This window comes from Chlorocebus sabaeus, chromosome 1, assembly GCF_047675955.1.
Source record: "Chlorocebus sabaeus isolate Y175 chromosome 1, mChlSab1.0.hap1, whole genome shotgun sequence".
Classification (NCBI taxonomy): Eukaryota; Metazoa; Chordata; class Mammalia; order Primates; family Cercopithecidae; genus Chlorocebus; species Chlorocebus sabaeus.
In genome coordinates, this window is record NC_132904.1 from 24,691,761 (window position 1) to 24,708,893 (window position 17,133).

General features: G+C 37.0%; 1 protein-coding gene across 1 annotated transcript in view; it reads left to right on the top strand.

The window, feature by feature from the left end:
- Positions 1-16,879: 16,879 nt before the first annotated feature.
- The window catches only part of LRRC4C (leucine rich repeat containing 4C), a 205,942-nt gene continuing 205,688 nt past the window's right edge, over positions 16,880-17,133 (top strand). Inside the window, exon 1 of the mRNA XM_073017224.1 lies at positions 16,880-16,973. The gene's annotated coding sequence lies outside the window, so the exon portion shown is untranslated. The remainder of the gene's footprint in view (positions 16,974-17,133) is intronic.

A 17,133-nucleotide genomic window follows, 5' to 3' on the forward strand; every position in this document is an offset into this window, starting at 1 on the left:
TAATACCTGGGTGATGAAATAGTCTGTACAACAAACCCCTATGACACAAGTTTACCTGTGTAACACACATGCTTATGTGCCCCTGAACTTAAAATAAACGTTAAAAAGAATGATAGTATCAAACTCAAGTGCTTCTGGGAGAGGAGTAAACAGATTATTTCAGATTATAACCTATTTTAAACTGTTGTCCTTATTTAAAACCTTTGTCCATTTATCATAAAACAATGCTTGCAGATTATTGACTTTATGGTGTATTTATGATCCATTGTTTTGTGACAAATGGACAAAGGTTCTAGGGAGCAAAAACACGGACATAAGAAGACTTAAGCTGCCATTGTGTTGTTTTCAAAGCTACTGTAATAGCTCCATAAATGATATCTCAGCTTTCAATCATTTCCTAACTCACCTTCTGCACAGGAGCTAGAGTGATTATTTGAAAATGTAAATTACATTGCATGATTTCCTTTCTGAAAATCTTCCAGTCAAATCCACGATCTTTACCCGCATCTGTAAAGCCTTACTGGTCTGTCCTCTGATTCCCTCTGAACACATTTTTTACTCAGTTTCAGCCGATGCTGATTTTCTCATGAAGCTGTGAAAATTCTAAGCACTCTCCCACGTCAGGGTTTTGCTCTTCTGATTGCTTTTGTCTGGAGTGCTTTTTCTATAGCTTTACATGCGTTTCTTTACATATCTCGCTTCAGATGTGCGCATCATGGTGAGGACGTCCCTGACCACTCTCCTCCACACCCTTTCCCTGATTCACTAACAATTGTCATAACTACATTTCTAAGATTTTCTGCTTCTCCATCCTAATCACATAATACATTTTTCATGCTCTAGCAAAGTAAATACAATTAGAACCCATTCCAGTTTTATTAAATGTCTTAATTCTTTATTTTCTATTGTTTTGGCTATTTCATTTGGAAGGATGCTTGAAAAGCCCTTTAATAAGAAAGTTCACCTTCTGTCTTACATCTCAATAAGAGAGGACTTAGGTGTAGGATTTATAGACTGAAGAAGAAATGTTAAGCCTAAATTCTAATTCAGAAATATATTTTTTGATATGTCTTTAAATATCATCTACAAAACCCACCTCTCTCTTGATATAATAAAAATACGTATAAATTAAACAATATAGCACAGACACACGTTGCATTCTGACTTTTATGTACAGGGTCATGGTTTCTGCACCTAAAAGAATGTAACACAGGAAATAAGAGCAATTATGAGATGCTACAATGTATAAAATGTTTTAATTTATAAAAGCCTTCGTTTTTTGTTTGTACATTTAAAAAATAGTGTCAAGCCTATTATTTATGAGTGAAAAGTCTATAGTTGCTTAGTTACTTTAAAAGTTATAAATATGTGGGATTTTGTGACTCAACCAGATATTGGTTGACTAACCAAGCAAAAGTTTCCAATGAGTATTGGTAATGATCAGATGAATGGGTTTAGTGATTTCTACTGATTTTCAGTGGCCAGATCACTATTATCCTATATGGTTTTGTTCCTGCTTTGTTGCTGCTGCTGTTTTTAGGTAGCCCAGGAGGGAGGGAAGAAGGAAAGATAAAAGGGAGAGAAGAAAGAAATAAAGTAAAAATTTGAGATAAGTACTCTGAATTGTGTTAATGCTTTTTTTTCATACCTTGCTCTCTGTTGACTGGCTGGATGACTTGCATATTTATGTATGCATATGTATATATATGTACATATTTAAGTATTATAGATTTATCTAGTGACTTCAGTACTCTGCCAGAAGTATTATTTGTTCATTAATGTGCTTATAATTGCTTGAATATGCAAGTAACCACAAAACAATTATGAGTACACACATACAATGAGATAGAATGTAGACAGCAAAATAAAATGTAATTACCTTCCTCCCCTTCTCACACTTGGTGGTGTATTACTGTGAAATAGTGAAGGAGACCGCTCTTAAAATCTTTTATTATGTCCTCAAAACTTATTTTCTCAATCTTCTCAAACTCTAGCCTACTGGCCTCATGGATAACAATACCCATTGACTTACTTTGTGTGTGTGTGTGTCTGTGTGTCTGGTTATCTTCTGAAGTCATTATTAAAAGCTTTACTAAAATGTTTCAACTGTGTCCTTGCTAAGCAAATGTTCCCAGTAACCACAAACTTAATATTTAGAAATCATTTAGCAGTCTTAAGACCTTTGAAAACATTATAGGTGCCCTTAAACGTAAAATGTAACAGGATCCCCAGCAGCATCCTCTGTGTACATACTAAAACACAGCAAGGAAAAATACCAGGTTAGGTTTTCCCATCTGAAGCACCAAGGACTGCAGAATTGTATGCACTAAGAAAGTTTCTGTTGTTGTTGTTTGTGTAAGCCATCCAGCCAGTCAACAGACAGTGATGTATGATAAAGCGTTAAGATAATTGGCGGTATCTAACTAAGATTTTTACTTTATTTCTTTTTTTTTTTTTTTTTTTTTTTTGAGACGGAGTCTTGCTCTGTCGCCCAGGCTGGAGTGCAGTGGCCGGATCTCAGCTCACTGCAAGCTCCACCTCCCGGGTTTACGCCATTCTCCTGCCTCAGCCTCCCGAGTAGTTGGGACTACAGGCGCCCACCACCTCGCCCGGCTAGTTTTTTGTATTTTTTAGTAGAGACGGGGTTTCACCATGTTAGCCAGGATGGTCTCGATCTCCTGACCTCGTGATCCGCCCGTCTCGGCCTCCCAAAGTGCTGGGATTACAGGCTTGAGCCACCGCGCCCGGCCTACTTTATTTCTTATCTACTCTTCCTTTCCTCCTTTTTTCCTTCCTCCCTATCACTCTCTCTCTTCCACACGACAATACCAGCAACAAAAATGTATCAGATAACAGTGACCTGACCACTGGAAATGAATTGAAGTCACTCATCTGATCATTATCAATACTCATTGGAAACTGTTCCTCAGTTAACAGTCACACAATCCCACGTATTTATAATGTCTTTTTTTTTTTTTTTTTTTTTTTGAGACAAAGTCTCGCTCTTGTCCCCCAGGCTAGAGTGCAATGGCACAATCTCAGCTCACTGCAACCTCCACCTCCCAGGTTCAAGCGATTCTCCTGCCTCAGCTCCCTGAGTAGCTGGGATTACAGGCACCTGCTACCACACCCGGCTGGTTTTGGTATTTTTAGTAGAGACGGGGTTTCACCATGTTGACCAGGCTGGTCTCGAACACCTGACCTCAGGTGATCCTCCCACTTCGGCCTCCTAAAGTGCTAGGATTACAGGTGTGAGCCACCATGCCAGGTCATATTTACAATTTTAAAAATAACTCGACAACTGCAATTTTTCACTCATAAATAATATGCTTGATACTACTTTAAAATGTACAAACAAAAAATCCAAGGCTTTTCTACATTAAAAACTTTTGTATGTTGTAGCATCTCACAAATATGTGTATGTATAATTAAATAATATGAATGAATAAAGATGATTAATCAGAATAATTCCACATACCCACTAATAAAACTGAGCTTAAGGAGTAAGGATTCACTTACATATTGTTTGATTATAGCAAGAGGAGGAGTTCATAAAAAAATTGAAACTGAGATATTTTTGGTGGCCTTCACTCTCTATGCTATTCTTGTTTTAATATCCAGAACACCTCACATATTCAGATTCTTTCAGACACTTGCATGGGTCGTAAGTGTACCTACTCAGTCGTCCATTAATTCACTAAATATCTATGTGTGATAAACATGGTCCCTGCGTTTAAATAACTTACTGTTTCAGAGAAAGAGAGAGAAACAAATGTTAATGATATGGCTTGACAACTGGCTTAGTGAAGATATATGCAGATGCTGTAATGAGAACAGAAGATGAAGGAAACTCTATTTTGCCTAACAGATATAAGAAATAGATAACGTAGCTAAAAGTTGTAGAACAACTAGAAAGTATTGACATGGACAAGGCAGAATGCTCCAATCCATGAACAATTATGTAAAAGAAGATGATGTGTTCAGAGAGTTAAATATGCTTTAGCTTTGTTAGGTTGGAAAGTGGAAAGAATAAAACACAGGGAGTTCAAGTCCAGGAAAGGAAGAATACTTTTAAAATAAAGATTAGATACCTTAATTTACACAAGTGTTGATGATAAAAAGATGTAACGTTGCTTGTTGTGAGTTGAATTGTGTTTTCAAAAAACACATGTTAAAGTTCTAACCCCTGGTCGTTATAAATGTGTCCTTATTTGAAAATAGAGTCTTTGCAGATACAATCAGGCTAAACGAGATTAGGATTTAGGTGGGCCCTAACTCCAATGACTGGTGTCTTTAAAAAATGAACTAAAATAAAAATTAGACATACAGGAAGACACACATAGAGAGAAGAAGGCCATATGGAGATGGAGGCAGAAATTGAAGTTAAAGTGCCACAAACCAAGGGGCGCTTGGAGTTACTAAAAGCAAGAAGAAACAAGGAAAGATTCCCCCATAGAGCCTTCAGAGAGATTGTGGCCTGGCCATATTTTACTTTTGGGCTTCTGACCTCCAGGAACTGTAAGAGAATAAATTGCTGCTGTTTTAAGCCACCTCATTTGTGACACTTTGTTATGGCCGCCCTAGGAAACTAATATACTGCTAAAGTGCATTCAATTTTTAAAGGTCACAAAATATAGAAAAAGCTTCATCACAGAAATTGCTTCCCAAGTGTTAATTTACATGTTATGGCACTTGGGTCAATGCTGTTAATCTTACCTGTATTCACTAGGGTTCTCCAGAGAAGCTGAACCAATAGAATGTATAAAAATGAACATGTACGCAGGATTTATTAATATTATGGGAATTGTCTTATGTAATTATGGAAACTAGGAAGTCCCACAATATGCTTCCTGCAAGCTGGATAACCTGGAAAGCTGGTGGCATAACTCAGTCCCAGTCTGAAGAATGGCAGGGTTTGGGGCTGCTGGTGTTAAGTCTCAGCATTCGAAGATCCATGAACCAGAAGTTCTGATACCTGATGGCAGGAGAAGAGGCATGTCTCAGCTCAAGAAGAGAGACAGAATTCAACCTTCTTCCACTTTGTGGTTCTATTAGGCCACTCAACCAGTTGGATGATGCCTGCCCACACTGGAGACAGGAGGTTTCTTTGCTCAGTCTACTCATTCAAATGTTACTCACTTTCTGTGCCTTGCTTATTTTACCTACTGTAATATCCTCCACGCCCATCCATGTTTCAGTCAATGACTGTATTTCATTCTTTTTTATAGATAAATAGTATTTCATTGTGTATATATGCCACATTTTCTTCATTCATTCATCTATTGATGGACATGTAGGTTGATTTTATATCTTGGCTATTGTAAATAATGTCGCAAGAAACATGGGAATGCAGATACATCTTTGACATACTGATTTTCTTTCCTTTGGATGTATACCAAGTAGTGGGATTGCTAGACCATATGGTAGTTCTATATTTAGCTTTTGGAGAAACCTCCATACTGTTTTCCATAATGGCTATACTAATTAACATTCCCACCAACAGTGTATAAGAATTCCCTTTTCTCCATGTCCTCACCAACATTTGCTATTTTTTTTTTTTTTGTCTTTTTGATAATTGTCACTCTAACTGGGGTGAGACATAGTAAGTACTACATGTTCTCACTTATATATGAAAGCTAAAAAAGTTGATCCTGTAGCAGTAAAGAGTAGAATAGTGGTTCCTAGAGTCTGGGTAGGGCATGGGGAAGGGAAGAATAGTGAAAAATTGGTTAATGGATACAAAATTACAAGATAGGATAAATGAGTTCTAGTGCTCTATAACAGTATAGTTAACAGTAATTTATTTTATATTTTCAAATAGCTAGAAGAGAGGTGATACAGTTTGGCTGTGTCCCAACCCACATCTTATCTTGAATTGTAGTTCCCATAATCCCCACTTCATGGGAGGAACCTGGTAGAAGGTAATTGAATTGTGGAGTTGGTTACCTCCATGTTGTTCTCATGATAGTGAGTAAGTTCTCATGAGATCTGATGGTTTTATAAGGGGCTTTTCCTCCTTTGCTCAGCTCATTCTGTCTCCTGCCACCCTGTGAAGAGGTGTCTTCCACCATGATAGTAAGTTTCCTGAGTCCTCCCCAGCCATGCAGAACAGTGAGTCAATTAAACCTCTTTCCTTTATAAATTACCCAGTCTTGGGTATTTCTTCATAGCACCATGAGAACAGACTAATACAAGATTCTGAATGTTCCCAACATAAAGAAATAATCAGTGTTCAAGGTTGTAGATATGGTAATTACCCTTATTTGATCATTACACATTGTATACATGCATCAAAATATCACTCTGTACCCCATAAATATGTTCAATTATTATATGTTAATTAAAAATAATATTTTTATAAGTGAGATAGCTACATTTTTAATGCTAACTTTCCCCAGAAACACCCTCACAGACACACCCAGAAATAATGTTTTACCAGCTATCTGTGTATCATTTAACCCAGTCAAGTTGACAGATAAAATGAGCATCACACCACCTCAAATTCTACTATGTAAGTAAGTGCAATTTATATAGATTCATAATTTGACTACCTCTTCTTCATTAATTTAACACCCAACTGGTATGACTCATTGGATTCTGAGAATGATAGTATACCTAGTTAGAAAATAACTACCAGCCGGGTGTGGTGGCTTACCCCTGTAATCCCAGCACTTTGGGAGGCCAAGGCGGGTGAATCACGAGGTCAGGAGATCGAGACCATCCTGTCTAACACAGTGAAACCCCATCTCTACTAAAAATGCAAAACATTAGCCGGATGTGGTGGCACGTGCCTATAGTCCCAGCTACTTGAGAGGCTGAGGCAGGAGAATCGCTTGAACCCGGGAGGCGGAGGTTGTAGCGACCAAGACTGCACCACTGCACTCCAGCCTGGGCAACAGATTGAGACTCCATCAAAAAAAGAAGAAGAAAAAAAGAAAAAGGAAGTAACTACCAAGTGGTCGTGCAGTCAATACTTGAATACCTCAAATGATTATAAACTGATTACCTTCAACGACAGTCTATTCTACTCTCGGATAGTTTTGACGGGTAGAATTTTTTTATGTTGAGCCGAAATTGCATTTCCTGTTTCCTGTCATCCCTACCTTTGTTTCCTGTTCTATACCATGAGGTACACAAAAGAGTTTGAATCATACTTTACCGGAATAACCCAGAAACCCTGATTCCTGTCCAGTCCTCTCAAAGTCTGTTTGCTTTCTACAGACTCAACACCCTCACATCCTTCAAGCATGACTCATGTGGCATGGTTTCAGTTTACTGCACTGTTTCCCTTGCTCCCCTCAACTTGTTTACATTAGCTATGTGCACTGGCATTTCAGCTACACGTCGTTTTGCTCCTAGTCATCAGAGTGTTGGGTTCTATTCTCCTGTGACATCACTGCATGACTAGCTTGCCCAAGTAAAACAAGGTTTAATTAAATCTTAATGTGGCACCCAGCTCTTTACAGAACTAACTGTTATTTTCACTTCCTTGTGCTATTAGCAGAATACATAATGAGAGTGTATGGAGCACGGAATCAGCCCCACTTATAACGAGTAGCATTTTGTCACTCACTCATGGTCTATTTGCACTAAGCTTACTTTTCGGCTCATCACAGGTCTCAGTTTTCCCCCACAGACAGATCAACTTTTATTTGTGGTAGTATTTGTTCTTTTTGAGTTACTAAGGTGGCATCATAAAAACATTAAAATATATTAATATGTCTTTGAAAAGAAGCTATTTAATACATTTCGTGCAGAAAGTTTTAGGAATTACCCCCCATCATGCTGCTATTATCTGGTTACCTTTTTCACATTTATGAATTGTCTAAATGGAAACCACTAGTCTCTGAGCCCTCCAAATGCAAATAACCCATAAAATATTCTGTATTTAAACTGATAATCACTTCTCTTTCATTTTTAAATTGTGACAGAAGTGATTATCAAAGTTATTCTCTGGGGGAAAATTACAAAGTGATACCACCCAAGTACTTGTGAGATTACTAATTTTTTAACCAGCTCATAAAATCCTCAGGAAATGTACAACACCTCAATTATTAAATATTAATCCAGAAAGACTTATTCCAGTGGTTGACTATTCTTGCCTGCCTTAGAGAAGTCCCAGAAGTAGTATGATGACGTGGATTAAAATATACATGCAACTTGTCAACAACTTTAGTTGTCTCCAATAGCTAAAGGCAAATATGAAAAAAATCACACAATGTGTGGCAGTATTATACTGTACCGTTGAACTGATAATGATGTGAATATGTTCTTTTAGGCAATTCATCTCTTAATTTCTTTTTACTTCAGGTGATAGTAATGATGTGGTCTCTTTATTTTGAAATAAAAACCATAGAGCCTAACAGGCTTCCTAGACACCAGACTTGTAATTCTCATGTTAAAATAAATAAGGATAAAGTGACTACATAGATTTAACTCCACTTTAGATAAAAATATTGTGGCAAAAAATACTGAACTATCTTTCCAACCCTTCACAGGCCATGGAAGAGTGGAATATCAAGTTTGGGTATAAATGTTCTCATTTTAGTTCTTACTATGCAAAGCAAATTCTTTTAAAATATGTCTAAAAATATTTCACTTTTAATAATATCTGTCTACAAACCCTGTCACTGTCTGTGTTACATATTTGTTAACATGTATAAAGATCATGACATTATTTTTACATAATGATTCATTCCTTTCTTTAAAAAATTTCAAGCAAATTCACAATTAGAATTTGGAAGTATAAGTGAAATTTTTTTCTTGATATTCTAAAGGATGAAAGTTTTTATTGGTCAACATAAAAGTAATTGACTTTATTGTTTTGGTTACTAATTTTTGCAGTAGTTCTAGAGTCAACGTAGAGTGTAGTGAAATCAGTTTTATGAATTCTGCTTGAGATACTTTTTGTTGGTGTTTAATAGACTAAAAATTTAGAAAATGTTCAGGCAGAAGAGAAGTTACAAAAGACTCATCAACAACACCTGGCCCAGTGCATAACTAATTCAGAGTAAATGTTTATTAAGGGAAAGGCTGACTGATAGACTGACAGATGGACTGACTAACTGACTAAATCGGTGACTCTGAAAACATATTCATACACTGAACTCAAATCCAAGATTATTTTGAAGCTCCATAGCTTTTGATGAATATCGCTTCTCAGCCTTTTGGCTAAGAGCAAGTGCAATTAATACCAACTTCTTTCTGATAACAGATAATAATAGAGGCCCTTTTCTTGGTCATTCATTTTCTACAAGGGACCAGTAAGGCTCAATGAATTTGAAATAAATATGAAACACTGAGATTTCCCATTTAGATCTTCCTATTTATTTATGAAAATAAAATAGCCTCTCTATGTAAGCAAGGCATCTCACGTGACTCCAAAGGGCATGCATTCTCCAAAAGCAGCCTCTGTTGAAAGTCCTGTCATTGGAAATGGCAGATTTCTGCATGGCTCCTCATAGAAGTCAACAGGAGACTTACATTTCTTTCTCTGCCATTGAGAGAGGCTCCTATTAGCGATAAGGATGCACCTCAACTCTCAGACATAGACCACCTCAACCAACCACATTCAGCATTAAAATTTCCCAGTAGCAGTCCTACACTTGAATCTTTTCTTGTGGTATTTTTCACTTCTAATCCACAAGCAAATCCTATTAAGATTTCTTTGAAAACATATTTCAAAACCGATCTACATTTCTGTGTCCATTTCCACGGCTATGTTTGAAACCTTTATCACTCTTTCCCAGATTTCTGAAATATTCCTGAACTTTCCTCTCTGCAGTCAATCTTACCTTTACAATCCATTTTCTACACACTGGTTATTATCATCTTTAAAAAACTCATATCAATGGCTCTCTCCACTTATATCTTAGAAGATTCCATTGCAATGAGAATGAAATCCAGCAATGCTGTCAGGAGCTGCAAGTTCCTGCATTGTTTGATTTCTGTCTAGTTCTCTAATTTCAATTTCTAGCAATGTCTTTATCATACTCCAGAAGCAATGGCTTTTTGTTTGTCCTTGGACAGGTTAAGTATTGCAAACTGATCTAAGCTTCTTTGGCCCTGCAAAACACACAGCAATCATTTTATTGTTGTTTGTTTGTTTTAGAGAATGAGTCTTGCCTGGAGTGCAGTGGCATGATCTTGGCTCACTACAACCTCCACCTCCTGGGTTCAAGCAATTCTCTGCCTCAGTCTCCTCAATAGCTGGGATTACAGGCGCCTGCCACCATGCCCAGCTAATTTTTGTATTTTTAGTAGAGACAGGGTTTCACCATCTTGTCCAGGCTGGTCTTGAACTTCTGACGTAATGATCCACCCGCCTCAACCTCCCAAAGTGCTGGGATTACAAGCCTGAGCCACTGCGCCTGGCCAGACTTATTTTTGGTAAATAATAATCGCAAAGAAGCCTGAGCCCTCTGGGTGAGTATTAGCTATGCCCTCAGTACTAAGTTATACTAAAGTAAGTCACTGACTTAATTTTGGTAAACACAAATTTGTATTAGACAAACATGCTTTCAATAGTGAGCAAGTAAGCAACAGTTTTTTATAACCTATTCTAAGTGCAACAAAATTCCACCCTTTTTTTTTTTTTTTTTTTTTAGGTTTTCAAAATGCCACCTTTCAGCAGACAGCATTCCAACCTTATGGTTGGATCAATCAGTGTTCTTCTCACCCATGGCTAGACAGAGAACCAGTTACAGATGAAAGCTTTGGGTGTCATCCCTAACTTAAAGATACATGCCTTTGGCCTCACTAGATTCTTAAATGGTCTTAATCTGATTGTGAGTAGTATCTCAAATATGTTTGTCAATCCGTATATGTTGAACACCATTAATTTCCATCATCCCAGTCATTGACACATGTATTTGCCGGAAAATGACAGTTTCTGATATTAGCTATGATCATTGGCTGCCTGGTGTTGATTAAAAATGAAAAAAATAAGTATTAGTAGCTATCTTTCAAACATGACTTTTTTATATAATCCTAGCAAATATGGTTTCTTTTTTTTTTTTTTTCTTTTGAGACAGGGCCTTGCTCTGTTGCCCAGGCTGCTGAGCAGTGGCACCATCAAAGCTTACTGCAGCCTCTATCTTCTGGGCTCTAACGACCCTCCCCGCTCAGCCTCCCAAGTAACTTGGACTATAGGCATGTGCCACCAAACCTGGCTATTTTCCTTTTCTTAGAGATAGGGTCTCACTATATTGCGCAGACTGATCTTGAACTCCTGGCTCAAGCTTCCCTCTTGCTTTGGCATACCAAAGTGCTGAGGTTACAGGCATGAGATATCGTGCCTGGCCTGGATTCTTAATTTAGATAAGTGACACTTCCTTTCCTGGAGTCAAAGCAAAAGCAGTTGAAACTTATATAATAATACTGAAGTAGTTTCTAATAAGTTGAAGACATTTTAACATTAGGGTCACTTCAGAAATTTTGCACTGTTGTTGACTTTGTTAGGAAATGGCGTGAATATGTTTCCTAAGGCTTTTCACATGTCTGGCTCTTTCTCGTTCTTCAGGTTTAAGCTCAAATTTCACCTTTCAACTAGTCCTTCCATTGCCAATCTATTTGTAGAAGAGAAATAATACTAATAAAGTAATAATGGTAACTATGACTATACTAATAGTAATTTTGAGCATTTCTATTTGCTCAGCACTGGGCTAATCTTTGTGTATTTATTTATTTATTATTTATTTTATTTATTTTTGAGACAGAATCTCGCTCTGTCACCCAGGCTGGAGTGCAGTGGCGCAATCTTGGCTCACTGCAACCTCCGCCTCCCAGGTTCACGCCATTCTCCTGCCTCAGCCTCCAGAGTAGCTGCGACTACAGGCGCCCACCACCACGCCTGGCTAATTTTTTGTATTTTTAGTAGAGATGGGGTTTCACCGTGTTCACCAGGATGGTCTCGATCTCCTGACCTCGTGATCCGCCCGCCTCGGCCTCCCAAAGTGCTGGGATTACAGGCGTGAGCCACCGTGCCCGGCCTATCTTTGTGTATTTATTAACTGATTTAGTCCTCAAAATAAGCCTATGAAGTGGAATAGTTAGCTTCCATTTACAGCAGAGGAACCTGAGGTACAAGATCTTGCCAACACAACATAATAGAGCTGGGATTTGAATCCCCAATCCAAAGCTTATGCTCTTCAGTTAAGCAGCCCTGTCTGACCCCATCCTAGTCATTATCACATCACGCTGTTTATTTCTCAATAATTTTTACCCTAATCTGTAAATATTTGTATTTGCTTAATTGTTCTGTCTCATTTATCAAGAAATGTTTCTCAAGAATTGTTCTTTCTCATGCTTTCAAGAAAATATAGATATCTTGAGAGCCGAGACCTTACCTAGCCTATTCATTACTCTGTCACTGGATCTAATACTATCCCTGGCGCATAGTTAGTGCTCAGTTTATTGTTTTTCACAAGTGAGTGAGGGTGGTAGAACTCAGATACAGCACTGCTAATTCTAATTTTCATTGCCTATGTCATTTTGCCATGAGATTTAGAATTGCTAAGCTTCTATGACATTCTCCGCTACCTATGTCTTGCATCTGATATCCTATGAATTCAAGCGTGGATTTACTAAGTCTTCTTTTGACATCTCACAAAAAACTGCTCACCTTTATGGAAAAAACCACTCACCTTTCATCCATACTCTGTGCTATTGCCAGAGCAATACTTTTCGAATCAAGCTTACTTAAAATCCATCAGAACTTCTGCATCTGCATAATTTTAAGGATCATGTTCAAACTCCTTATGACATATGAAATAGCTCATTAATTGGTCTGCCTAATCATGGATGTCAATTTGTTACATTCACAATTCTACGTAAGCATGTGTACCTACACACTAAACACACACACATAAACTCACACACAAACACATACTTGCCACCTATCACCCTAATCATTCTGAATTTCTTGTTCATTGAAGGGAAGATGTCAGGTTCTTTTACAGGGTCTTCCCTCTGACTAGTGAGATCTTCTATACTTCCTTAATTAACTAATGCCTACTTGGTTTTAAAGCCTAATTTCTTCAGAAAGTTGTCCTTGATCCTCCTCAGTCTTATCTAGGTACCTCCAATAGCACCTAATACATACATTGTTTAATCCTAGAATATGTACAATTATTCTATAATTGTTTATATACATTACTACCTCATTCAATAGAGGGTGGGTTCCTTGAAGTGGGATCTGTGTTGCTTTTAGCACAGTGTTCTTTAGGTGCTCTGGAAATATTTGATGAAAAAATCCATAGGAGAAGAAAGGAATAAGCTCTAATTCTAAAGCAACCCCAGACATGAGAATCATCTGTGGCAAACTATCCTTCAGAGGTATGTTCACTTGCTAGCTGCATTTTATTACTTTAGTGGATAGGGCCAACATTATTCCCTGGTGATGCCAATATGGCCCCTTCATCAGTCTGAAAAATCTGCTGGCAATGAAAATACATGGAGTCTGGAAACTGTTTATGAAACGATGAAGGTGAGTCAATAGACTCTGTTCCAAGTTGGCAAGAAGAGATGTTGTCCTAAACATCTAAAGCGCCATAATTCACATTGAGCTGCTCATTAATTTAAATGTTAATGTAAATTTAAAACATGTTGTATTGATTTGGAACTATTTTTATATGAATATTGCATAACTGAGCTTCTAACAGCAGAGTCCAAATGGACATTCCTTCACATTAACTTATTGTAATTAAGAGAACAAGTGACCTTTCCCCTTTTTCGTCATGTAAAATCATTTGTTTTAGTTACAACATTTAGCTATGAAAAACTATGAGAACTTCTGCCTTTGAGTGCAATTGCTTTAGGCTGTTCTGAGCAAAAAGATTCCTTTCCAAGCCTATTATTTTAGGGTATTGAACATTTAATTTAAAATATGTGTAGAGATTTGTGTCTTTCCCATTTCATTGGTGAGTAAAATAAAGTTACCATGACAATCCTGGTTAATTTAGTCTCTTTGGTTAGTACTTCAGTCATAATCTCTTTTTATTGAGATTTATATTTCCAAAGGAAAATACAATTTACAGAGGATATTCCATTATATTAGTCCCACAGAAAATAAATTATAATGATAGTGAGGATGCTGACAATACCTGGATATCTCTGTGTATGCTTACTCTGGGACAGACCCTGATGCAAAGTATCCTATAGAAATTTCTTCATTAAATCCCAAAGCAGCATAAAAGGGATGGACCTCTCAGTATCCTGTTTCATAAATTAGGATAGTGACCCATAGAAAAGTTCTACAAACAGGAAGTGGGGCTGCTGACCTTAGGTTCGTCTGACTCCAAAGTCTTCTGTAACCTATGCTCCCTGAGTCTTAAAGTGCACAATGTGATTGACGCACTGAAGCCGAGAGAAGTGAATTTCTTGGCCGGGCACAGTGGCTCACGCCTGTAATCCTTGCCCATTGGGAGGCTGAGGCAGGTGGATCACCTGAGGTCAGGAGTTTGAGACCAGCCTGGACAACACGGCAAAACCTCATCTCTACTAAAATTACAAAAATTAGCCAGGCATAGTGGCATATGCCTGTAATCCCAGTTACCCAGGAGGCTGAGGCAGAAGAATCCCTTGAACCCAGGAGGCAGAGGTTGCAGTGAGCTGAGATTGCCTCACTGCACTCTAGCCTGAGTAACAGAGTAAGACTCTGTCTCAAAAAAAAAAAAAAAAAAAAAAAAAAAAATTTCTTTTTTAAAACATGCAATTGAAGAATCAGTGCTAACATTGAGAAGCTGCGTAGATGAATGAAATCCTAAAACCTGCTTTCTAGTTCATGGACATATTGTATCTTATTCCCTTCACCTGTGCAGTATAATATTTAGTGAATCAATTGGTGGGTCCCTTCCAGCCCCACATCTAATGAAGCTGTATAGTATGATTCACTTTGTTCTAACCAACACACCCCCTGCCTTGTTCTCATCACAACCACCTGTCGTAGAACTTCTTATCTGATGCTATATCCCTGCAAGCAGCTCCACCACGCTCAGTTCTCTGTACTAAGAATCCTGATATGAACAAATTTATTTGAAACTTATTAAATACCAAGTAGAAAGCTCAGAAGAAGGAGGAGGCATCATTTTGTCCCCCTGAACATACAATTGAAATGGAATGCAAAAATCAGATTCCTGAGAAATTAGACAAGGCATTCAGGTATGAAAAGATCAATATCAACTGATGCATTCAGAGGCTAAGATACAACAGGTCTGATAGAATCTGCTTCAATTGAATATGTGCGGGCCCAGAAGTAGCCATCAACTTCTGTAGTGCCAGGATACATAGCATAGTTCATAGTAAGAAAAAGTATAGGCTTGGGGATTAAACAGACTTGCCAGTTCTGCCACTTATCTCTTTCTGGGTTAAACTAAGTTGTTTAACTGACTTGAACATCCTTACCTCTGTTTTTTAATCTGTAAAATGAGAATTATAATCCAAATTTTAATAGAGTAGTTATGAAGCTTAATTTGTAAAGTAATGTAGAGAGATTAGCCCAGTACATTAGAAGTATAATGCAAGCTTAGTTTCTTTTATTCTAATAATAGTAGCAAACAAATCTGATATGCCAGTTTTAAAATTATCTTTGAAAGTAGTAATTTCACCTATCACTCAACCCTTCAGTTTTAGGAAATGTATTGTTTTTGCAAGACAACAACATATGAACACCAATTAAATATGAATATTTCAACCAAAAATACCTTTTTCCTTGGAAGATACGTGAGGGGAAGAAAATCATCATATCATGCTAAATTCTGTAAGCTATCTTACATATTGTTGGTAGTTTGCCCAGTCCCTTCAGAATTTCAACTTCTCCTTAACATCAGGATACCTGAAGGATGGACAACTGACCTACTGGTCATTAGGCTCCAAAGGGTTATTAACCTTCTGAGTTAAAAATAAAATTGTACTAAACTCCATCAGGTAGATAATTAATTTTTTTCAAGTAATACACGAATCTCAAATTCACTGACTACAACCACCTTAGTATCACTTACCTACAAATAACTCATGCTCGAGAGAGAGAAGCTAACAATTGGTATATATAAGTGTATAAAAATTCAGGCTTTATTTAAGCATGAGAGTTTTGCTTCCACAAAATCTTCCTGATCATTCTACCCACATCAAAACATATCCTTAGAAGAAAAATTATCGTAGAATTTGAAAGATGGAAGGGTCCTTGGTGGCAATTTTGCACAAAGCTTTTTGTTTTACATGTGGAGCAGTTAAGACTCAGTAAGTTTTGGATTCTTGCCCAAAATTATCTGGCTAATTATGGCAGGGTTATGAATTGAATACAGTTCTAATTCTCAATCCAATGTCTATATTTACTTATTTTCTGTGATGCTATATCAAACTGAGAAATTTGTAAATTACAGTGTATATTTTCTAGTTTTTTAATGTCAGTTTCAACTATTAGAGTTGAAATAAACTGATAATTACCTGTATTGTTTTTAGCTCATGGCCAGAGGGAAGAAGTAAGAGCAGGAAGTCTTTTAAATTTATGTACCATAAGCTATTTATAGATAAAAATCTTTTCCAGTGAAATTCATATGACACATTTCAATAAAATGCAATGAACATTAACAAAGAAATGAAAGACTAATAAATCTAGAGTTGGGTAAACTAAATCAAATAGATACATATGTATATATTTATATATTGTATATATATAAATATATACATATATTTATTTGCTATAGTTTACCCATGTCTTGATTTGTTAGTCATGTAATACACACGTGTGAAAGACATTCTGTGATTTTAAATTACTAAATTATATTGAGGGAATGTAACAGGCAGGGATGTCTAATACTAAGTTTGTTTTCACTTGTATAGCATGATTTTAAAATATGATATTTATGTTATCTTCCTCCAGGTTTAAAGAAGTATCTGCAGAAATCCAGAGCACTTATTAAACTTCTTTGAGTTTTCTCAGGAAGATCAATACCTGTTGGAGAAATTTTACTAAGGTAAGTTCCAAATACCACTAATCTGTTCTTTAGGGGCTTCCATTCTAGCTGCTGTAGTTAAGAACACAGTGAGGTTCACTAAGTCAAGAAAATGGACAAATAGAAAACCATGCATCGCTTTTATTAATGATGTAGTTAATGCTTGGGGATAACATTTCAG